Raw genomic sequence first — 18,868 nt, forward strand, 5'->3', positions numbered from 1 at the left:
TAACTACTCATACAAAAGACAAATGCGATCATGCACTATTCAGCGTTCCGTGACTACTAAATAGCGTGACAAACATCTTGGCATTTGAAGGCGGCGCTCCAAGTTCTATTTAAATGCTGCTAGCAAATGAGAGGCCAGCGGTATTGCCACGTTTATTTTGTACACATCCACGTTTATCTCCTGTCACCTGATTGCGCTGTAGTTTGTCTGCTTAGCCATAGCCACACCCCTCTACTACTTGGCAACGTCGCGCCAGAGCTTGCGTTTCATTCGTTTAGCTGAAATGCCAAGATGTTCGTTACAAGCTTTAGAAACAAATACAACAGATGAAAATCGTGTAACGTTCAGTACTGCCAACTTACTCCAACAGAAATGGCGGGCATTTAAAAAGTTGCCTTCTTTATGTATCACCCTATATTTTTGAGTCGCAGCTCTTGCCTCGTAGGCGACTCTTCTTCCATTAGTTCTCTTATTTCTTTATTTTTTTTTTTTCATTTTTAAGGAGCTTCGTTTAACAACCAATAGTCATTTATATATTTACCATGTCTGTTTGTGCGTCCGTCCGTCCGAAAGACAAAAAATCTTAAGAGCTAGTTGATGGATCACCATGAGTTTTGGCTAGGATATAGAGGGTTCGAAGTTAGGAAGCAAGTTTGTTGATAGCGGTGATCCATCACTGGAAGTGGTAGGAATCAACCATTTCCGGTTTTAGCGTTAACTACTATCGAGCAAAAACGGTAATAATACATAGCGAGAAGTGGTTACTTGCAACCGACTAAGTATCCCGAGAATAATTTTCATCTCTATCCTTAACTCTCTATTACTACCGGAAGTAGTGGAAATCCACTACAGCTTCCGGTTTCAATATTGATCTACTTAGAACGAAAAACGAGATTTTCTTGTTTTTAAATCGAATTAACGTTTTAAGAAGAAATACAATTTTTTCTCTTATCTTGTTCCGGAACTAAAAGTGATAAAACTCAAGTACTTTCGGTTTTAACAATGATCACTTTAGAGTAACAGCGAGAAACTGTTTTCAGCAATCAACTAAGCATTACCAAAATATGTTCCATCCTCACTTAAACCTAAGTGGTGGAAATCTACTACCATTTCCAGTTTCAATTGTAAATTGAGAAACTATCGCGTCATACAAACCAAATTCCTTCACGTTGTGTACAGGTGACATAATTCAATAACAAGGGACATTATGAGCAATTCGGAAAGTGGTTCATTTAATGTTTTCATGGCATCATAAATTTCGCGCACAGATTTCTGGGTTATTATTTTAAAAATCGAGTAGAAACTAACTAACTAGATAATTAACGCTATGGCCTATTTATCCCAAAGGTTCAAGCCGCGTTCACAAAAACTCTCCATTGACTTCTGCCCTTAGCCAACTGGATCCAGTTTCTACTTTTCATTCATCAAATAGAAAGAGCTTATTTATTAGTATCTTATAGATAATGTCATGCTTAGAGGATACTTCCTAAATATTTCTTGGGAGCACGGAGGCTCAGTAGTAGAATGCTTACATCTGGTCGAAGTAAGTTTCTGGTGGACAAGATCCTGTACGTTTATTTTCTCGGGGTACTCCCGTTTTCCTCACACTTTCTCATTCCATCAATTTTTCTATCATTATTGACTTGCTTTCATCATCGTCTCCGTTAGCCTAAAAGGTATAATTGCAGGACGTTAAACTGAAAAATTTCATTACATTGTTAAATATCTGTTATTTTTGACTATTTATGATATTCACTAAATTTTACGTGATTAGCAGCAGTTTCGTTCAACTATTTTCCTACAGACCAAGAAACCACAAATAAATTAAACTTTCGCGAAGATAGGGACAAAGCTTCTGCAGCTATTGACGAAGGTTGCGACTATCTAAACATATGATCCGGAAATCACGTACACTCATGTTCAAAATTATTGTCGCATGTCTATAAATATGTTGTTGTAGGATTATAATTTGATAACGAATTCGCCCGGTATTTTTTATAATGTTAGTATGTGTATAATCGGCAAAGACATGTATGTGGCAAATTTCATGTCAAAAGAGCTGTAAATAAGAACAATAAAACGAAAATAAAACTTTCTTGTCCATTTAGCAACATTTTGTTTTACTCATTCTAATTTTCGTATTTATAATTATTTTCCTATATAATTTATCACAAATATACATTTCCCGATTATACACATAGTATCAGTAATAAAAGTATTCTAATTTATAGTATAAATACTAATTTTCGTATTTATAATTCTTTTCCTATGAAATTTATCACAAATATATATTTCCCGATTATACACATAGTATCAGGATTAAAAGTAGCCTAATTTATGGTATAAATACTAATTTTTGTATTTATAATTCTTTTCCTATGAAATTTATCACAAATATACATTTCCCGATTATACACATAGTATCAGTATTAAAAGTAGCCTAATTTATAGTATAAATACTAATTTTCGTATTTATAATTCTTTTCCTATGAAATTTATCACAAATATACATTTCCCGATTATACACATAGTAGTCTATCAGTATTAAAAGTAGCCTACAAAATCATTATCAAATTATATTCTTACAAGAAGACAATTATAGATATGCAACAATAATTTTGAACATGTGTGTACCTGAATATTGTATGAAAGTAATAATCCCAATTAAACAATCATTGAAGTGATCATTCGTGCATGTGACGCGATAGATAGTGATGTTATTTTGTAAGCAACAGGACCAAATAAAGGGTTGCTGGGGAGTGTTAGAATATACTTAAAAATTAAGCCTGAAACAAGTTTAAAAACATTTCTTCTCTTCGCATTTCGTGTAGTTACATTACCATAATCAGTATATTCGCCTTTCATGTGCGTAGGATTTCAAACTCTGAAAAACAAAATTAATGGCACCCGCTCATAATTCTCACAACAGATAAAGAATAATCGTACAGAAATGGGTGTCTAAATAGAATGAACGCTTTTCAAAAAATATTCTCGGACCTCCTGCTGTAATATTAGAATTCTTTATATACCAAAAACACGTAATATACCAAAGTTTTTTCACTTACCACACAAAGATTCAATATGGACGCCCTTCATGACACGCCAGATACGTACCTAGTTGATAGTCCATTTCCTCTCACGCTGGAATCAACATGTCTCTTGTAACGGAAGCAAAAGTTTCTGTGATCCGCTTTCGCAGCTCCGTCAGATCTCGAGGCAATGGTGAGACAAAGATGCGATCTTTGACAAAGCATCATAAAAAGAAGTATCATGGTGCCATTCCCAGAGATCCCAACAATGCTTCATCATCAGAACCAGTGCGACCAATTCAACGCTTTGCGAGACTTCATTCATGTTCATTCAGATATTCTCTCACGTCAATATGCAAGTGGGTGAAGCTCCATCCTGTTGGAAAATGAAATCTTGGGTGTCCTCTTTAAGTCATGGTTATACTTACGAAGAACATTCCAGACTGTTGAACGGGGCGGCCCGCTTTCCGAACTGACTTCGTCTGGCTGCGTTGGAAGAATTGCCGAACTCTCATCTACTATCTTCTCTGAATACAAAGGACGGAAGGTGTTTTTACCTTTGCATACGCAACCTATCTCCATGAATTGTGTATACCAAACCTTAATGGAGATCTTATCAGGTGGATCGATCCCAAACTGTCACCTAAAGTTGCGTTGAATTGTGGGAACTATGTGTGTGTGTATTGTCTTTGAGTATTCCATAACACAAAATACCTTCTGTTGTTGTGTGGGGTCCATCTTGAAAAAATTGTGGTCTTGGCATCGACGGCACTGGACACCTAGAAAAATAAAGAAAAGGGTACATTTTTTTTTTCGGACATCTGGAACATATTTTAAACCGGTCTGCTGGTAAAATACCGGCCAATTGGTAACTATACATGTGCATGAACCTGTGACGGTTCTCGCAAGAAATAACCTGTATCTTTGAACTACACATAAGTAACTTTTCATTAAAGAAAGAAGGGAAAACAGAAAAGTGGTCAAATTAATTTTGAATTTATTGATAGATGGCACGACTGTCTATATGATTAAACAGCAAACTTGTAACAGATGTATTACACGAACTTGTTCAATTGCTTGATACGTAGTATTATCTACACACGTAGATTGCATATTATGCCATTTTGTCATGAAAAGTACAGTTCCTAATGTGAAGTGCTTTCATACATCCATGCAGCTGTAACACATTCGAAACATTCAAGCTTTTAAGTTCATACTTTGACACCGAAATTTTGAGTTTATGAATTTTTGTTTTACTTCGATCTGTAAAGTGCTTTCTAGTTAGCAATGTATTTGTATACACATTTTGCAAGCAGTAAAACAGACAGAATTTTATTCCTGACGGAAGAACCGAGTACAACATTCTCATCGTAGCCTAACGTGTTTGCGATTCTGTTAGATACACCATCATTTAAGTTTTTTCTCCAGACACCGTCGAACCATCAATGGAGGTTAGTCCACACTGTGTTCCAACGTCGAAATGACAGCGTGGACGACGTTGTACCGTGCATCAATTTCATGTGGATAAGATGTTCTGTTTTGTAATCAAATTGTTTGTGTACTGCCCAACATTCACCACACTTTTCACAGCTCTTGTTTGTCTATTGCTTCCATAAACGCATCACTGACGTATGCCGTATACAAGGTCATATCCAAAAGTAGTAGGACTGACTTTTTTTTAAAGTTATTGAATATTTTGGTACATCGACTTAATACTCTTCAAAATAGGCCCCTTGGGCATTCACACACTTCTGGTAGCGAGCCTTCCAGGTCGCGAAGGCCTTCTAGAAGTCGTCCTCCGAGATGCCGTTCAGCGCCCTCCCTCATGGTCGCCGCTTGGACCGCTTCCACCGAGTCGAAACGATGCCCCTTGAGCTACTCTTGATACGGGGGAACAGGAAGAAGTCCAGCGGTGCCACATCAGGGCTGTAGGGGGTTGAGGCAACGTGGAAACGCCGAATTTGGACAGAATATCCCTCACAATCCACGCGCCGTTGTCATGGTGGAGCTTCCATTTTCCCACCAGGTCTGGTTGCACGCGTGTGATCCGATTTCGCAGCCGTGTGAACACTTCCACGTAAAATCTTGCATTTACACTCTGTCCAGGAGATACAAACTCCTTATGGACAATGCCACGACGGTCAAAACATGCAATCAACATCGATTTCCTCGACGAGCTCCCTCCCCTCCCGAAACAACTTGTTCCACTCAAATATCGAGGAACGGCTCATGGTATCCTCCTTGTAGGCCTGCGTAAGCATGTCCTTATTTTCGGTCGCTGATTTTCCAAGTTTGACGCAAAACTTGATTGCGTACCGCTGCTCCAAATTTCGCTCCATCGCAACTGACGACGAGGCGTCACAACAGGAAGTCACTAACACAGTGGTCCACACTCAACTAACGCACGCAGGCGACTACCGCCGGTCGACACCTGTTCCCAAGGCTCCCCTCATAACATCCGACCTTGCAGCTCCCCCTACATTGCTCCGCGCGCGGGGGAAAAATCAGTCCTACTACTTCTGGATATGACCCTGTAAGCATACCAGTTTTGCGACCACCTTCTTGTATGCCTAACGGCCCCGTTCGAACGCAGTCGCATGTTTATATTGCGTTCTATTACATCGACGAGGCTTATAAACGCTTGCCAATGTTTCCTGTTCTGTTATCTACCCACCACTGCCCAAGACCCTTGCGTAACTGTATTGGTATCATGGATCACGATCCACTGGGTTACAACTTTTGTCCATATCCTCCGAAGCTGGGTCTCAATTTTCAGGCCCGGCGACCCAGTGACCCGAACAGATCTGATGACCAGACAGCAGCCAAGATATCAGCTCTATAGCATTACTGCTGAAATTTAAAGTGGATTCGATTCCAGATATAACATTTCTTAATCAAGTTACCAGACTATGATTTCATGTTTGTCTTCCCATACTGCAAAATAATGCAGTGGTCTTGAACACCCAAAATGGCTTTACAAAACACTGTTGGAGGCAGTGTCATATCTTATATTCTACACAACAAGTTATATTGCCTCGCTTGATTAAATGTTGATGATCACTCAAGAACAACAGTGTTTCTCTTCTGTAATTCTCACACATTTAAACTGTGATAGAAATTCTAGTTATCTTTCAGTGCACTGTTTGATCTATATACGCATACAACAAGAGGGGAAAATTGCAAATTTATTGAGAAGAGAGGGAGAACAGAATTATGTTTGTTTAAGTTACATTAACCGGCTCATACATACTTTCCATGTGTATATGAAGATATTTCATCGTCTCCGGGTCATAAGAGATCTGTCCAAGTTATTGTGTTAGACAGGGTTAAAAGGACTGGTGAGTCAAGATTCTGTCTCCTGCCCGATTTTTCGGCTCACGAATCTCGGAAGTTCGAGGCCCGTTCCAGCACAGTTATGTAAATAGCTCTCTCACGGCACTCCTTCGCACTCCAACCGAGGGCGGACACTCCTGGGCCTGCGGGTATGCCATTGTTCTGAAACTGTATGCCATTCTCGCGTTGCAATCACTGTGAATTAAACTGGATTTACACAATTTCTTCTTGTTGTTGCATTTTCACAAGAAGCAATGTAATATTACAGAATTGTAAGAAGAACAAGTTCAAAATTCATATCTCTTGCTATCTCACAATGATTTTGATTTTGGGAAGAGACCGATCTCATTAGGCTATATCTATTTTTGCGCCATTATTCAGAGGATCCTTATACTCATCTGTTGAAATGAGGACAAAGAGTAAATACGAAATTAAGTTATATTTCTCTTTTTAGTTGATTGGTCCTTTATTTCATCCAAGTCGTCAATCTTTTGTTTCAACGTAGGCTACCATAATGTCTAAACCAGAATAACTGAGTGACCGGGTCAAGGGAAATTGCGCCGAACAATAAAAGAGCACTTTCTAATGGAGGGATGCATTTACAGATAACTAACTGGTGTTGTTCTTCTCTTCGCCGTAGATTGCAGGCACCAATTATGAAGTTTCCGGAACTCATCTCCTGGCTTTTTCTGCTTATAAGCACTCGCTGGAACCTTTTCATAATGTACGTAAATTAAATTTCTGTCAGTGAGAGAAGTTGGAGAGACAAAATGTGGGCTGCAGGATTCGTGATTAGAATTTCTAACAAAATCAAGGGTACCTTAGTAGCATAACGTCTCACTTGCTTTTGCCCCTTTTCTTCCCCTATTTTTCAAGAATAAGAAATTTTGGTAGATTTTTTTAATATCCTTTGTCTGATACGTTCTCTTAACGCTATGGTCAAAAATGTTGTAACTGAGAGGTGACAGTTTATTATTATTATTATTATTATTATTATTATTATTATTATTATTATTATTATTATTATTATTATTATTATTATGTAGGCAGATCTTGGGACTAATAGGAATTCCCCCTCCATAGGCTAGGGTCTAGAAATATTTCTTACAAGCAAGACTTTTTTTTCTATTTTTCAATCGTTCGTAAGTTATGTTCTTCTTACTCCTCGCTTCCCTTCCATCTTACCCTTCGTGAAGTATAAAGAAGAATGCTGAATAAGAATGCTCTCTTCTCATCTACTTGTTTTAAAACTACTTCGTTTGTTACTCTCTGTGTCCATTTTATCTTCTCCATCTTTCTCCAATACCACATTTCGATCTTCTCTAAGTATTTCTTCTCTAACTTCTATAGTGTTCAAGTCTCTGAACCATACAACCCCATGGTCCATATACATATAGCACCTGCTCAGTTTCTTCCTTAGTCCAAATCCTGCTAGTTAAGAGTGATCTTTTTTTGTTGAATACCTCTTGCGGTATTCTTGACTTGATCTCTTTGGTGCAGTAAGCGTCTCTAGTCAAAATACTTCTCAGATATTTAAAATGATCGGCCTCTTCGAGCTCTCTTTGTTCTAATCTTATCCTTAAGGGCATGTTTTCACGGAATATTGTCATGACTTCCAATTTTTCGGTGTTGTTTCCCATGTCATATTGTTTTCCAGTGTCAAACTATTCTGTTCATCATCTCCTGTAGTCCTTCCTCCGTTCTAGCTATAATAATCATATAATCCTCATACTTCACCTTGTTGATGATCTGTCCTCCTAATTTTGAAATCTCTAACTTCCGTTAATGCTTCATTAAACATTCGCTGTAAACGTCGAGTAACTAACTGTGTGTGAAATGTTACACTCTGTCTGACTTCTCTCACAATGTCCACAAGATTAGTTTCTTTTCTGGTTCAAGCGTAACTTCGCTCTTTGTCCTGTGTACAGGTAAAGAATGAGTCGAAGATACTTCCAGTTGACCCCCGATTTCTTTAAGTACGAGGGGGAGTCAAATGAAAACCATAATTATTTTTTTAAATATTATTTATTGGTCACACAGGGTACAGAAGTAAATCACTTTTCAACATAGTCCCCTCCTCGTTCAATGCAAGTCCATCAGCGCTTCGGAAGAGCCTGAATACCTGCAGAAAAAAAGTATTTTGGGCGACGGCGCAACCACTTGTGCACCGCGTTGCGTACCTCTTCATCGGAGTGGAACTTCTTGCCGCCACTCCTTGCTCGCTCGCTTTGTTTCAGGCTGATGGTAATGCACCCATGCTTCGTCACCAGTGACGATTCGTCACAGGAAGGCATTACCGTCACGTTCAGCACGCCACAAAAGGTCTTCGCACGCATCAACACGTCGCTGTTTCAGTTCAGGCGTCAGCTCTCGGGGCACCTATCTTGCAGACACCTTATGAAACTGGAGAATATCATTCACAATATGATGTGCCGATCCATGACTCATGTGTACACATGCTGCAATTTCGTCTATTGTCACACGGCGGTTTTCCAAAACGATGGCTTCAACGGTGCATGTGGCTAGTGGGGCTGCCATTTTGGAACTGTTGTTGCGCCGGTGTTTGTGCATCTGCCGGCTGCTGCCACTTAGGAGACATCCGGCATACTATCGTAAACAGGCATGCCAACTTACAGCTCACTGGCGCCATATGCGGATTTTTATTTCTACTTTTATGGTTTTCAGTTGACTTACCCTCGTATTTAAGGACCAATTTATATTTGATTGTTTGTTTGTAGTTTTAACCATGGGCGTCAATTACATTGATTCTCCGGGCCTCAAGCATTCATTCAGATCTTTTTAACGGATGCTCAGTATTCATTGATTTTTTCTTTCTTTCTTTCTTTCTTTCTTTTCTTTTCTTTTTTTTTTTTTTTGCAATTTAATTAGTTTCTTAATTACAGTTTCATACAGTAGAAAAAAATTAAGTAACATAATGCGAGCTTTAAAAAGAATATAATGAGAGCCGTATTTACGTACCACCTTTCTATATTTTATATTCTTGAATCCATAATTAATCTTTTCACAGATTTTATTTGTAGATTTTATTTGTACACTTGTTTAAGTACTAGCAGGAGTATTTCTTATATATTTTTAAAAAAATATTATTTCAGAATTCTGGTTGACATAACCTCTATTTCACTGGATGTACGTAAATTCTTTACACAATCATCGCTACATAACTTTTCTCTCAACGTCAAAACCGCATCAAATCAAATTCTAGCACTCTAAAATTATAAATTAACCACATTAGAAGTATGAGCAACTTCTACAAGTAGCCACGGTATATTGCAGTGAAACGTAAATTGAGCATCATTGGATCCACAAAAAATTACCAGTTTCTACAAGTGACCAAATTAGTGGATTGGTCTTCGTCTTTTTTTGTCTCCTTCTTTTCCCATGTTTATTTGAATCGGCGTTCCCGTCTTTAATTCTTTTCTTCACTCTCTTTTATCCTGGGCGTCCTCTATCATCGATTAATTCTCCCTCCAATCATGTTGTATTTTGTCCATCCATCTCATCTTGGACTTTCCCCTCTTCCTTATTGCACATCTTTTGACCAACTTTTGCAAGTTACCCACTTACGGAATATTACAGTAAAACCTCAGATGTATACCTTTTGTTTCATGTAATGTTCCAATCTATTGAAAACTTGGTCACTCTTTTCCCGTATGTTTCTTCAATTTCGTCGGCAGCTAGGGATGCGCACGAGACAAGATTTGTGGCTGTCTTGTCTCGAAAATTTGCTGTAAAATTGATGTCTCGACTCGAAAAATGTATATTTCTCTATTGGAAGAGCCGTGTCTCGATTCAAATTTTGTCAGGAAAATCCTGTCTCGACTCGTCTCGCGCGCATCCCTATCGGCAGCATCCAAGGATTAGATCTCAAACGCTATTTTTGTGTTACATCATGCATAGTTTTTTTAAATCTATAAATTGATAAAGTTATTACACGAACATAATGAAGATCATTTAAATATGCATAAATCATTACACAATATACTCCAATAATAATTTGGATGTTGTTATATCACACCCTTCGTGAACCTGCCATGAGCGGAAAGATTCTCATAACTCCTATAGATCTGGATCAAATTAAGAAAAAAAAGAAGCATAAATTTTGTACATAAATTTACAAACTGAGACGTGAAACCTTTCCCGAGAATCGAGACGAGTCTTGAAAATCTTATATCTCTCTCTCATCTTAACACGGAGCAACACTAATTATGGTGGTTCGGTTTTCACCTTAAACTGTAGATAGGGGTCAAAGTTACAAATCGCTGAGTGGTAGAACGCTTATCTCTGGTATGCAAGGTCCTTGATTCGATTCCCAGCCAAGTAAGTTTGTGCTGCACAACATCATTTCCGCGGGATTTCTCGGGGTACTCCCCTTTCCTCCCACATTATCATTCCACCAAATCTATTATCATTCACTTGCTATACTCATCGTCTCCCTTAGCCTAAAGGGTATAATCATTCTACATTAAGCTGGAAGATTTCATTTCATTTTTTTTAAAAAAAACTGTGGATCCACGACTCATAGAGCCTCGGTACTGAAAAAGGCGTTTAACTCCAACCAACCATTCACTGTTATTCTTGAAAATTACTTGTTAATTAAAATCCGTTATCCTTGAATATTGCCGGGAGAGCATTTGTGAATGTTACGCTCGAATGCGTTGAAGAGTAACAGCGAAAGGGACATTTGATCAATGGCCGATCATGTTAGGATATATTTTACAAAGAATGTTATTTCTTTAAACATGCTTTGAAAATATTTCCAAAATAGCATAGTAATGGCCTATTGTATTCATACTAATTATCTTGGCAGTGAAAGTTTAAAATATTGAGCTATAATTGCTAGTTCCACCAAAACTGTCCTTGTGGGATAAACTTGAAAAAGGTAGGATCAAGTTGCACTGAGGCTTTCATATTTGGTCATTATTGATGACAAAAATAAATAAAAATAGTAGAGTCAATGTCAAGCTCGCAGATTCTTATAATATGTTTTCTTTGGCGTATGAGAGTAAGAATTCTTAATTCTTTCTTTAGTAGTTAATGAAGTATGACACCGCTTGCATGGAGTTAAATTTCATATTTATTTCATTCGAGTCATTATAGGATCGAAGAAAGTCTTGAATTCGTGAATCGTGAAGAATCTAATTCGAGATTTCAATAAATTTACAAGTTTCATGATTTCTATATGTCGGAATATTAAAAAAAATAAAATAAAATAAAATAAAGAAAATCCCATTCGTATTTCGTTTTGTGTCCTTATATACAGTTCCAGAGGTCATACTGTTAACCGTTTCAAATCCAAATTTTAAAAATAAAGTTTTTATGAGATTTCTGAAAGGCTTTCTTGTCTCCAACCCCTTTCCTATATATGAATGAGTACTTCTAGATAAGGATTGTTTTCTGGTGATCAAAAATTGAAAATTGGTATTTTCTGGAGCATGGTATAACCATTTAGTTCATATGTTGGGAGTAAATGTGTTATTAATAACCCTGCAATGTTGCATAATTTATTTCGCTCTCAAAGACCTAGAGGGGACAGTTTACTGGTCGGAGTGTTTTTTTTTCGGAGTTTTTATTAAATGTTTATAACAATTTTTATTTCATTAATGTTATTTCATTAATCCCATGTTTCGTGACTCGATTCATGGGATTTTTCGTTCTATGTTACTGTAGAATTAACTTTATCTAGGCTACTATACATTATTCAGCGTAAGCTCTAAACCCCGATAAACAACATATTTGTATCCTTCCGCTTGTCACAAATACGATTGGCTAATGATGTATCACTTCCACTCCCCACGGGGAGGAGCAAATTACACACGTGCATTTTGACAATACTGTCTCGTGTTGTCCAGATACTTACAGCAGCAGCAGAAAAGAAAGAAAAGAAACTCGAAAGATTAAAAAAAAAAAAAAAGTATTTGAATTTCGCTCGTAAACAATTGTTGCTTAGTGAGTAAAGGTTTGCCTTGGTGTTTCACCACAACACTCGCGGAACCGGGATTCATGCCAGTCATCTTTCAGACTTTATAAGCAGAACACCCGTCCACAGTTGAGTTGGCGCCATAATTACTGCGCATGCTTAGTGTTTATTTCTATTGTTTCATTAGCCACACTCGATTGCAGTATTATTAGATAATCCGTATTATATTTTTGTCATTTATAATAATATAGCAGTTTCATATGAAGCTTCATAGTAAAAGTAATAATGCAATCACATGAACTATTTTGCGGAGGAGTACAAGCGTCGGTAGGACAACAGCAAATCAGCGAGATTTAATTTCACGTGGTTTTGTTTATCGCAGTTTAGAGCTTACGCCGAATAGTGTTTAGAACAAATTTCTGACTATGCTTTAGCAAACTTTGATATTCAATCCCAGTTGGTCAAGGAAACTAGTGTGAGCAAGAAATATTGGAAAAAGGATATTGTGATATTACGTAGAATTAAAACAAATTGAAAGAAATATATCAGTACTTTATGGGTAGTTTCCGCGCTCTTCTTTCTCATTTCATACAGATTATTGTCTCATTTAAAAGCTGAGAATTTCACAAATTTCCTTGTCATCTAAAGGTTACTTCACTTAACTGTAAATCTTCACCTATTACTATATTATTAGAAGAAGCAAAAAAATAACTTTGTAATCTAAAGATTACTTCATCTTAACAGTAAATCTTTACCAGTTGTTGTCACTTTACAGGAAGCACAAAAATAATTTTGTAATCTAAAAATTACTTCACCAAAACAGTAAATCTTCACCAATTGTTACTTTACGGGAAGCACAAAAATAACTTTGTAATCTAAAGTTTACTTCACCTTAACAGTAAATCTTCACCAATTGTTACTTCACGGGAAGCACAAAAGAACGTTGTAATCTAAAAATGATTATACTTTAACAGCAAATTTTCAGCAATTATTACATTACGAGAAACAGGAAAACAGCTTTCTATTCTAGAGAGATTATACTTCATCATAAAGCTTTACAAATTATATTGCAAGATACATAAAAAATATTTAACACAAAGGTTACTTCATCCTTGAAGTAAATCTTTTTCAATTACATTACCGGATTACACAAAAATAACGTTGTAATCTAAAAGTCAATATAACCTTAAATAAATAGAGTATTGCCTATAATATAGATTTAGATGTGTTTAAGTTACTCTTAGTGCACGGATCAACCAACAGCGTTCCAATACAAACTTGAATAATTGAATCAATGAATAGACTAATAAATTCAGGAAATCGCCAAACGTCAAAATTACCAAAAACCTTTTCAATTTAACATAATGAAATTATAATTGTATTCAAAGTGAAAATAAACAAAAACCCATTGAACATATTTTCTCGGACGCCACAATTTTAGCTTAAGTTATATTACCAAAGAGTTCAGTTAAGTTGCATTGAATTACACAATCACGAATGTAGTACTGCGTGTTCTTTACTTCAACAGTACTTTGGTTTTTATTTCGAGAATTTCTGCCATCTAGGTAACTATTACGACATCCATTTCGATGGAACTTAGATCTACTGTTTGCCTGATTTCTAAATGTTGTGCGATTGCTATTTCTGTTGCGTCTGAAATTAGGTTCAATTTTATTACCGGTAAAATTAGGTTCAGTTCTCATTCGTTTTACTGGTTGCGAAATGTGACTCCTAACAGGGCTGTACTTGTTCATTACACGATATTCACGGTAGTCTGTTCTACCACGGTTTCTGTAACTATATATATATAGATTACATCTATAAAACCAACATATATTTTTAACGATTGAGATTACATCTTATTTCTTTCTATTTAGAATCAACAACATATAATTTCTTTTCTTCTTCTTCTTCTTCTACACGACAGATTGTGTATTTTTATGCACCCTTATCCCAAAATCAAAATATAACCAGTTGAGAATGCTCCAAGAGCATTGCCAGAACGAACATAAAAAGAATGAAGAGATGGAGCGGGAAGGATAACTGTCATTGCTCCTGGATGTAAATTAAATCATTTTATCCGCACCTTCTTCTCTTTCTCACAAAAATTAGCAAATTATCATCTCTCTATGAATTACAGTTCTCGAGATATGACTGCTTAAATATCTAGAAATTCGAACTTTTTTGCCCAATATCTGGGGAACGGTGGTCAGTTGGCCAGTAGACAGTTAATCAGTGACCATCGATTACTATTTGGTACCAAAATGTTTACCAGCCTCTTAGGTATTGATCGACACCAATATGATCTCTGTGTGATTTACGGTTCCCGAGATTTGACTCCTTAAATGTCCCGAAATCGGAACTATCTTTTGGCCAATATCACGGAAAGGTAAGTCATAGAGAGAGATGATATCGGTGTTAAACAATCTCTAATAGAATGTTAAACATTCTCGTACCGATATTAATTGATGGCCACTATACAACTGGCGAGTGGCCAAACCAGTGGCAAGTTGGACAGTGGCCACCGGTTACTATTTGGTACCAAAATATTTACCATCGTCTTAGGTATTGATCAACATCAATATAATCTCTCTACAGCTTATGATTCCCGAGCTATGGCTCCTTAAATATCTAGAAATTGGCCATTTTTGGCCAATATCACGGGAACGGTAAGTCATAGAGAGATGATATTAGTGTTAATCAATCCCTAATAGAATGCTAAACATTTTCGTACCAATATTAAAAGATTGGCACTATACAATTGGCCAGTGGCCAGTTGGACAGTGGCCACCGGTTACTATTTGGTACCAAAATATTTACCATGCTCTTAGGTATTAATCAACACCAATATCATTTCTCTACAACTTATGGTTCCCGAGCTATGGCTCCTTAAACATCTAAAAATTGGCCATTTTTTGGCCAATATCACGGGAACGGCGACTCATAGGGAGATGATTTTGGCGTTAATCAATACCTAAGAGAATATTAAACATTTTGGTACCAATATTAATTGAAGGCCAATGGCCAGCTCGCCATTGGCCAAACCAGTGGCCAATTAAATAATGGTCACCGGTTACTATTTGGTACCAAAATATTTACCATCCTTTTAGATATTGATCAACACCAATATGGTCTCCTATGATTTACGGTTCCCGAGGTATGGCTCTTTGAATCTCTGGAAGTCGGCCATTTTTTGGCCAATATCTCGGGAACGGTAAAAGTGACGCGAAAAATTTTATCACTTTTTGTGATAGTTTTTGATGCTCAATCGAATACAGGGTTCAAAATTGAACAAGTCGCAAATAACATACAGAAGGGCAGACAGACAAACACACAGACAGAGAAATCTGTAACAAACTTTATAAGTTCGTTGAAAATGGAGTACTCCAATGTATCAATGCAATGATACAGGATATCGTTGTAGATTAAACTAAAAAAAAGAAAGAAAAAGAAAAGAAAAGAAGAAAAATGTCACCGGTCAAAATGACCGGTAACAGTCCTTCTAGGTAGTTCACTACTGCCATTTTCTCGTAATTTCCACTGCAATTTATGTCAATTTTTCTTTGAATTTCATTATATATATAACTTGTTGGGGCTTCCATTGAAAAAAAAGTCATAGAGATAAAACAAAAAAACTTATTATATATGTTTACTTGCATCTGTAAGTTTAGTTTCAATACATTTTGTATATACAGTGTATTCTTTACTTTGATAAGATTTTCTTTAATTAAATGCAGTTTCCATAGCTATTGATTATTTGTGGAATAAGCATAATGCAGTATTGACCTATAAAGAGACTGTACTGAATTAACTTAAGAGGTTAAACTGAAAAGAAAAAAAGTCACCGGTCAAAAGGACTGGTAACAGTCCTTCTGGGTAGTTCACTACTGCCAGTCCTGCTAGTGCTAAAGAGATTATGGTTTCAGTGTATTTTGATATCCTTTCTTAAAAAGAAAACAGCATTTTGTGTGAGAATAAACTCTGTAGCTTTAAAACATACTACCAATGTAATATGGTTATATTGCTAAACTAGTTGTTTTTTTTTATGTAGTGTGTACCCTTTTTTTAACTCAATCATATAATAATACATTATAATATACATAAAGCATTAAAAATAACCAAAATAAATAAATTTTAAAAACAGTAATTTTTACGAACAAAAATATATAGATTATGTTTCGGAGTCTGTGAGACTCTACGTCGGGGGTTAAGGGTTAATGCTTAATATCATTTCTACGAGTAGTCCAACCTTCGACTACAACACTTTCTCGAAAGTTAACTGATAAGCATTTAAACAATACAATAAACGATAAAAACAAGGGAGAAAAGAAATAAAATAAATTATAGACCACCACATCGACCTGCTGTAGCCACGAGAAATCAAAACATTTACATGGAAAGAAAATAGCCCTCTGAACGGGGAACACTTTTTGGTAATTTTCTTTCTCTGGAAGATTATTTTACAGAAATAAAATAAAATAAACATATGTTTAAAACAAGCCTTAAAAATACACATGTTTAAAACAAAATGTTTAAAACGTATATAAAATTTGTTTTAAACAAAATCAATTGTTTAAAACAAGTTTTAATCATTTGTTTTAGACATTTTGTTTTAAACAAAGCAACCCTGATTTATAATCATATTGAATTTTGACCTCCCCGTAAAATTTAGAATCTTTCACCAGAAATAAATTCCTGCATACATTTCCTCGACGGAATATCCTATAAATTTCGGGAAGGGATTATCAATTCATTTTAACTCGTATTCGTAATTAAAAGCTACATTACAGTGCAAGACGGAGTATATTTTTTGCATTGTCAGCACACAAACTCTTCGCTGTCTCTTCATTACCTCTAGATTACAATCTAAAAATGAGTAAATCATTTTCTTCCAGATGGTTGATTGGGTTTGATTAAAGTTTAGCGTCCCTTATCAGCACCGAGGATATGAGATGTGGCTCTACATTTTTCCGTGGGTAAGGAGCTGATAGTTTCAACAACTAGAAATGGAAAACTCAAAACCCAATGTCATAGCAAAAGCTTATTTTGAGAGTAAATTAATAATTGCGCAGTAAAACAGAACTACAAAATGAAAATGTAAATCAAAATCGTGGCTATTGTGTACTTGAAAGAATAAGAAATAGTGATGAGCTAATGCAAGACCAAGACCAAGACCCGGCTGGTCTTGGTCTTGGTCTTGGTCTTGGTCTTGCACGGGAATCCTTGGTCTTGGTCTTGGTCTTGGTCTTGGTCTTGGTCTTGCTGCAAGAGTCTTGCAAGTCTTGCTTTTAAGAAATCTTATGCTTTTCATAAGTAAATTTTACTCTGGATAAATTCTACAATGCGCCAATAGTAACGGAAATACAATGTATGTTTCTAAATCTAATATACATTACCTTCATGTAAGTATGATGATAGTGTACAACATAGGCGATAACCTTTATTTTTTTTAATGGGTCTCCACGTTTCACCACTTTTAAGATAAATTACAACCTTTGGTAATTTTTTTATTTTTTTTTAACATATTCAAAACTCCACTGGTTCCCAAAAATTGTGGAGGCCACCCCTAAGACGCATGAAAGAAAATCAAGACGGCACAGATTACTGAAATAGCATAAATTGCTAAATTATTTCTACACTCTAAAGGCGACAGATAATTTTTATTTTCTACCAAGATTAGCTAATCTTTGTATTGAACAAACTTCCAATTAAACATTGAGATTTTGTTTTACTGATTCCAATATGTCATCTATGATGCAGAAACATGGATATTACGCAAAAGCGATGAAAAATATATTGGAGGCTTTCGAAAATAGGAGAGAATTAGCTGGGTTGAACGGAAAACGAATGAGAAGGTGTTAGAAATAATAACAGTAGAAGAGAAAAGAAGAATTTTAGATGTAATTAAGAGGAGGAAAAGGAACTAGTTGGGACATTGGCTGAGGAGGAACTTTATCATGAGGGACGTCCTATAGGGTGTACTGGAATGAAAGAGAGGGAGGGGGCAAAGGAGACTGTAGTTGAAAGAAAGTGTTAAAACAAAAAATTGCTACGTCAAAACGAAGAGACTAGCTGAGAACCACCGTACATCGAAGCTTCTGAGTTGCAAGTGACCTGCCAATAATGACAGAATAGCTATGATGATGATGATGATGATATGTTAGCAATATTGACCAAAAAAGAGAGAGTAAAATTAAAATAATAATTATTATAATCAAACCTCTTAATATTTTAGAATAATTTGAGTGAAAACTGAAAACGACTCAACTGTCCATGTCTTTTGTGTAAACTCAATGTATATAAATACTTTTGACCTATATTAGAAATACAAAAACACAGCATCAAACTCCAAGTTATCTATATATATAAAAGAGAACGTACAAAATCCTTTGTCCGCTCATCACGCTAATACGGCTGAACCAATTTCTTTCATTTTTGGGGGGTTATTAGGATTTGGACCCTAGATGGTTTTTATCATATCACTTTAATTTTTAATTACCAGTGTCTTGAGATAATTGACCATTCAAGTGTCCATAACGTACAAATCCTTTGTTATTAGTTCATCATA

This window comes from Thermobia domestica, chromosome 1, assembly GCF_964235325.1.
Source record: "Thermobia domestica chromosome 1, izTheDome1.hap1.1, whole genome shotgun sequence".
Lineage (NCBI taxonomy): Eukaryota > Metazoa > Arthropoda > Insecta > Zygentoma > Lepismatidae > Thermobia > Thermobia domestica.